This window comes from Branchiostoma belcheri, unplaced genomic scaffold (assembly GCF_001625305.1).
Source record: "Branchiostoma belcheri isolate BF01 breed outbred unplaced genomic scaffold, Haploidv18h27 scaffold5, whole genome shotgun sequence".
Taxonomy (NCBI): domain Eukaryota; kingdom Metazoa; phylum Chordata; class Leptocardii; order Amphioxiformes; family Branchiostomatidae; genus Branchiostoma; species Branchiostoma belcheri.
In genome coordinates, this window is record NW_017804131.1 from 1615125 (window position 1) to 1622262 (window position 7138).

Consider the following 7138-nt stretch of genomic DNA (forward strand, 5'->3'; position numbering starts at 1 on the left):
ATGGGCTAAAATGCTGAATAGCGAATATTTTAGCTCTGCTACGTCGGTCATAAGTATGAAACACACAGCAGTGTTTTTTCTTTTGATGGATTCTGTATTAAAGTACTTCTTGCATGTCAGTGTCTCAAAAATATAGTAATAAGTTATGTATGTATTGTCAATGTTGCTAATATTCATTTTTCATATGATGAATTAAAATGGAATTGTGGGCATGAAGGCAGTTCTATGCCAAAAATATGAGTTGTTTTCATTTGAAAGAGTGAAGAGTGATGTTACCAGTGTAGATGGTGTGAAGCGAGGAATGTTAGGTGAATTTTTTTTATTTTAATGACTCGCAGACAGTTACAGAATTGCCAATGTAAAGTTGTACATATGGTTATATGACAAAACTGATCGTTTCAGGTGGTGGTCTAAAAGCGCCACCCTGTGTTTAATATTAAACTGCACATGTAGATTGCTGGCTCAAGTGCTGCCTTACATCCAATTGTGGTTTATTTTTGTCCTCAAAAGGTACGATGAGATCGGAATCAAACTGATTGGCCATAGACTCTATGCGCCCAGCTAGGGCTACTGAAAACTGCATTTTTAGTAAAGTTGGTGGGTGGCGCTTTTGTACCATGCAATACCAAAGGGAAACCGCGGGAAGCAACTTGGTCGTCACGTCACAAGGTTGGTGAAATTTAATTTGTTAGCCAACAGCAAGAAGTCTTAATCATGAAAGGTTAAGATTAATTTATTTGGATTAATCAATGCTTCTAGCACATTTTTGTACGTGTATTTTTGGGGGAGAATCACTCGGAATGGTCTGGGAAAAATGACGTGGGAGGGGGGCAAAATTGGGGCTTTATATATTTTCTCTGCGATAACAGCGATGACATACAAAACGTATTCTCCAAGCAGAGGTTTGGGCTTTGGCTTATTTTGGCGTGTTTGTAGGCTTTTTTGTACTGGCATGTTTTTCAAAAATCTTTTTTTTGTTTGACTGGCACAAAAAAAAGGCCATATTAAACTATAGTTATTTAACTTATATCAGGGCTACATAAACAAAGTTCCTGAGCCGGTGGTAGTTCATCATGTCTAGCTGATGATGTGTTTATCTCTGTCCTACAGAACTCAGTGTTGATTGATGCTACACTTTACCTTGGTTCACTGAACACCTGTGCTGTGTGACAGGTACCATACCTGCGGGGCACAGACCTCACCTGGAGTACATGGCACACCTGTGGTGAGATAGAACAAATTTGGGGTTAACTTGTAGGTCGCACGCACTAAGCTGACTTAACTGGTACTTTTACATCCATCAGTAAAGGTTGGACTGTGTATTTACCCTTTTCAGTGCTAACATTTTAATTATTTGTACCAGTCCAAGGCCTTTGTCACATTAAGAGATCTTACATTTTCAGTCTGTTTGAATAGACCATAACGTTACCTTGCTCCTATTCTTAATATTGTTAACATAGAAATGCCACCTTCAGATTCAATTGGGTGTGATCAATGTCTCATTTTGTAGCTTTTGTAGCACTGAACTTAGAACTGTGGCAGATCAAACACGCATTTATAGCATAATGTGTTAATTTATGATATCCCATACCACCGGGTCGACAGATGATGATGATTGTATGGTGGACTAGAGATGTCATACTTGCACCATGGTTAAGCCAAGGAGCTTGAACCGTTTAAGCAGCCCTTGTCGTGCCCCCTGCATGACATCTTGTATCGATCTCTTGTTCAAAACATCCCCAACATAATTCCTGGCATTCCGCAGGTGGCAACTGTAGAAGATTGCTGCCCCACAGCTTGTGTTGTGTTGACCCAGAGCGGACGGGTGGTGTTGTGATATGGTGAAGACTGTCAGGCTGTCACATAAGGCCAGGCCTCGAAATGAACTTTTCTTCCTATTGTCCCAGCATTATCCCAAAAATAAATTTCAATTGTCCCGAAGTGAGGATGAACTGTCCCTACCTGTTTTTTTGGAGAAGTATTCTATGACTTCAACTTTATTTTGCTTATATTCACTCCCAGGCACACTATTATTGCAGAGTAGACAGGAAATTTGGGAGGACTTTTCCGGATCCAACAGCTGTGTGCCTGATAAAAACAAAAGAAGGGCTGACATTGTGGTTATTTTTCTATTGTCCCAAAAATGTCTCAAAGTGTCTTTTTACTAGTTGTCCAAGCCTAAATTTTAGTGGTCAGTGGCTATTGGACCACCTTTAATTTCGAGCCCTGAAGGCCCGATTTACATGAGCCAAAAAATGCTGTAGGACAGATTTTTGGATTGTGTGATAATTATCTTGAGACACATCCAGGATTTGACACACAAAAATTGCTATGCCGTGCGTCAATCTTGGTAGTATTTTTTGCCCTGTGTAAATCGGGCCTATAGTCCAGGAGACATGCGTGAATGGGCAGACAGACAGAAGGTCCTGTTTGTACTGATGTTTACATGTCGTAAATCTGCTGCAGAGATCAGAGTAACAACACACCTGCACTTACACCTGCAGTGTTTCATACAATAACGCTATCAAGTCTTTGGTACTAGAGATAGAATGAAAAAAAAAGCTTTAGAATACCCTAAACCTACATTTAGAAGTAAAAGACATTTTTTTATATTTCTAAGGATCTGAAAGAAGTTCTGGTACATGTGTATTCAAAACTCTGATTACTGAATATTTTCAGAATTTCTGATGATCCTATTGTCTTTTCTTTTCCTTCATTTTTCTGTACAGTGGAGTTGCACTGATATTATTGTTATGACAAGTTTTGGAAATCCTTGTGTTGAACTATAAACAACTGTCTTGTCCGTAAGACTGTTTGAAAGTAAAATGAACTTTGGGCAGAGAGTACTGTAAATGCAGTTATTTTTCGTGGTGGCTTTGTCTTAAGTTAAGAGAAGGATTTCATGATGTTTGGTATTTGTAGTTGAAACTTGCAACTGTAGTACAGTAAAGGTACAAAACACATATTTATCGGTGTTACATTTTCAGTTAGAAGTCATAAAAATAACAAAAAAACTGCGAAAATAAGACCACGGTGCACATTTCAAGATGCAAACAGTAATTGATTTGTACTAATACAAAAATATTTGTTTTGGGTAATTGTCTCTCCGCAGGTGGCCATGAAGGAGACAGAGGACACTTGCTGACACACCCTGCTGTGCACCTGAATACACACCTGTGGTGATAACTACCTGTTCCACCTGACCTCGCCCTCCACACCTGGTACAGGTAAGGTCTCTGTGCACTTCCCACCATTGTCTCCAAGCGCTAGCAGATGTAATGGTGAAGAATGTTTCACATATGTATCTCTGCACATAAATGTATTTGGGTTGGGAGGCAAATTGTGCAAGGATGGCATGATTTTTCCTTCATACATCTGCTTGGATATTAATTGTGTACTACATGTGGAGATAATGGCTCCACATGGGGGTTTTCAAACATCAATTAAAATGGTAATTATAGACATTAAAGATTGGAACACAGTTTTAAACTTGAGACCCCCACTGTTCCGGGGCAACAAAACTGCTGAAACAAAGGAACAGACAGCAAAGTAGTCATTACAGGGACAATTTGGCAAATGTAAATGGCTGATTAAAAAAACGCAATAATTAATGTCATAATTTGTTTTTCAGATATTTGTATCTTGTAACAAACTCAAATGATATAAATAAAATTTATTTCTTGTTGTCTAAGAAGATACTTACAAGAAATGACCTGCAATAATTAGTCCTTTCACTTACAAGCTTTTAATTTTTTTGGGTGTTCACCATCTCTTTTTGTCTTATATTTTTCTTCCAATGTCATATACCATTGAATGATTTTGGTGTCAAAAGAAAAATGTAGTGTAGCTCCAGTCATCCCAGTTGGCAAATCAAGGCCTTTTCTCAATGGTACTAAGTTATAGAAGCCCTCTTACAACACTTGACAAGTGGTTTTGTTCCTGTGAAAATATTAGTTTTTCTCAAGTAGAAGTGCAACTGTGACAGACAATAGAGCGGAGACACATGCTGCAGCTATCCCACTGTGCACCTGAATGTATACCTGTCACAAAAACTACCTGTACACACCTAGAACACCTGGCATAGGTAAGATCCTTGTGTGTCTTCTCAGCACTTAATTACCAGATTTATTTTCTTTGGAGTCCTTAGACAGTAATCATTGGCTTGAGGTCAGACACAATTTTGGAATTGACCCCAATTTTTCTGTCAGGTCCATTGTGTCCTTTGTAGATTACCTTGGCACTTAATTAAGGGAAGGCTTCTCTCTTTTGTATTTCATTCGACACTGCTAATACAGTCTTACAAGTATGGAGTATCATTTTCAATATAAGTACTATAAAATTGCGTTTTCATGTGTATTATATTGGTACTTGTTGGTGTAGATTTGTGATAAATTTTGTATTTCGTCAGACACAGTAATTGTAGTTATTATGTACTTATACACTATGCATGCTGTGTGATTTCCCTGTGTGTATTACCACAGCAGTTAATCGCAGGATGATACGTCTGTTTGGTTTTCCCTTAGACAGTAATTCTGCAGATTAACAGCACAGACAATGTCGATTTTGACCCCTACAATTCCGGCACCGCCCCTAAGGGGTCGATCCTAGGAAACAAACAGCAGGAAAATATTTTGTCTGCCCCTTCGCAATCATGTTTTTCTCCTGCTGTCTAGGAAATTGCTATCATTTTGAACATTGAACATAATTGGTGAGTTTGTTTTCATTGTGTTTCTTGCTTTTTAAATATTTATGCTTTAAAACAGGCAATTTGTTTGTATCCAAACATACAAACTACAATTTTCTCAAAGTTGTTTTGGTTTGCAGGTGTAAATAAGAAAACAAAGGCAGCAAACAAGAATACGATTCCTACTTGAAGCCTAGACTTTCGGAAAAGCAAAAGAACTTTTTTGTAAAAAATGCTGCATTCTTACAGGTGTTTTTTTGCTACCAGTTACGGATACTAGTAAGTACAATCCTTACCTTGAATACATGACTGTATGCTTTCCCGTTTCTACACTGCAACAGCACATCAAAATAGCAGATGGATAGGCCGGGGAAACAATCCTTCAAATATAGACAGTGCTCATGAACTTCTTTGTCACAAGAATACAATCTATGACTTTAGACATAATTCAATACCACACTTGCATATTATCATGGAAGACTGTTATACTTTTGCCACCTCTTGGAGGCACAAACACTTTTCTCAGATTTTCCAGGTCCTACTCATGTAGCTGCAGCTACCAAGATGATTCAGACTTTTCATAATGATCTCATATCTCATGTTTTCTCTGAAGTATCTCTGAAGTAGGAGAAGACTAAGAACTTTATTGCACAATGCAATCATAGCAGGTACAGTGCATCGCACTTGTACATATTTATTAAATGGAAGTTGAACTATTTAAGTATCTAATAATTCTAATAGACAATGACACAGAACTTGGTGCATGGAATAAGTAATACATTTTGTAATATCTGTTCTGGCAGTCTAGGAAAGCTTCATCAAGACTGTTATTGTTGAAAAATTCTTGAAAACCAAGGAAGACTCGCCCAGTCATTATGCCCACAAAATTACAGGTAAATGTGTGGATGATTACAGTATTGAGGAGGGGAGCTGACTGCAATGAAGATGAATAGAGAATAAATTCCCCCTGCTGCAGATATTCCCCAGGTGATGCAGGTCCTCCCACAACAATCAGACAACACAATACCCCCCTGCTGTGGCACCATGCCTCTATTGTCTTAGCTAAGTACTGGGCAAACAATACCTGTTGGTACATAGGGTTATACCATGGAGCTAATATACAAAACTCCAAGGTAATACCAAGCAATGGTGAACATGTAATCTTGTAAAATAAGAATTAGACTGTGTAGTGAATAATTCTTTCTAGGTTCCAAGTATATACTACATTCGGAAAGAAGGCAGATTTTTTTTTTCTTTTGAACTAACCAAAAAGGTATATCTGTCTCTGTTTGTTATGCCATGGAATCTTTAGGCATTGGTAAAAAAAGATTTGCACAATTAGATCACATAACACCTTGCCCCTTTTTTCTTGACAATTGTTGCATGGCATGCTGACTTTCTAAACTGCTATTGCTGAACCCAGGAGTGAATTGTTATATTGGTAGATATCTGTAGATGTTTCCTTCTACCAAGGAGGTCTATTGAACCTCTTTGCTTCTGCATGATTCGTGGAGTTCTGTCTAATAAAATGTGTATTGCCACTATTGAGTCAATCAGACAAACTAGACTAAGTTTGTGAACCTTATCAAATGAACCAAACAGATGTTGTTTTTGCCAAACCTAGAGTAATTGATATTAGATCCATATCTTTCAGACAGTATAAGATTTGTATCTCTCAGGATTGATTTATAAATGAGTTGTGATGTTCCACTGTAGCAAAAGTCAAGCAAAGGAGAGTTTTTACATTCGATTTAACATTGTGCAATTGAAACAATTATGCTTTGCATGTGGTACTTTTTTTGCTAACAAAATGGAGTTGGAGAATACATGTATTAGAAAACTAAACAATATAAAGAGGACCCAAATCTTACACATTTGCAACCATTGCTGGTTCCCTTTGAAACTGCAGATGCAATAAATGAATTTTAAGTGCATGTTCCTTTCAGGAAGTTTGAAGAAACAGTTTGTCTGGGTTCTAATTACTGCTGGGCAGTGCCAGTTGTTGTTGATTGCCTGTCGCCCATGGGAATGTAAGCTTGTGCCACCTGTCACAGAAGACTGATGTGGAGTCCTGTGGTCTGCCTGCCTGATAGCTGGCAATTAACAGGTGAATTAACTATTCAGGGATCAGAAAGGTTTGGCATAAGAACACTAGATTGAGTTTATAAGTTGCTTTTCTCTCTCTGTAATTACTAAAAACATTGTACTTATCCTGTGAGCATGCTGGTAGTGCATGTATATGTTTGCCAACTCTTGAAGAAAGCAGCTGGTAGAAAGTTTTGTTTCTTTCACTAAGAAAGAAATAAGGAATGGAGAAGCACTGTTCAATAACAAAAAAATGTTGAATTCGTCCACCCTTATCTGTTTTCTTGCTACAACCTTCCCAACTGACAAAGATCATCAGGAATAAAGCTATGTATTTTGCAAAGATTGACAGCAGAAATTTAACATGAC

The 7138-nt window shown here is 37.8% G+C and overlaps 1 long non-coding RNA gene across 1 annotated transcript; it reads left to right on the top strand.

The window, feature by feature from the left end:
• Positions 1–623: 623 nt before the first annotated feature.
• Positions 624–4078, top strand: LOC109479820. The gene is made up of 4 exons (XR_002140802.1): positions 624–669; positions 1111–1225; positions 3113–3227; positions 3955–4078. It is a non-coding gene; the product is annotated as an uncharacterized LOC109479820 (long non-coding RNA).
• The last annotated feature ends 3060 nt before the right edge of the window (positions 4079–7138 follow it).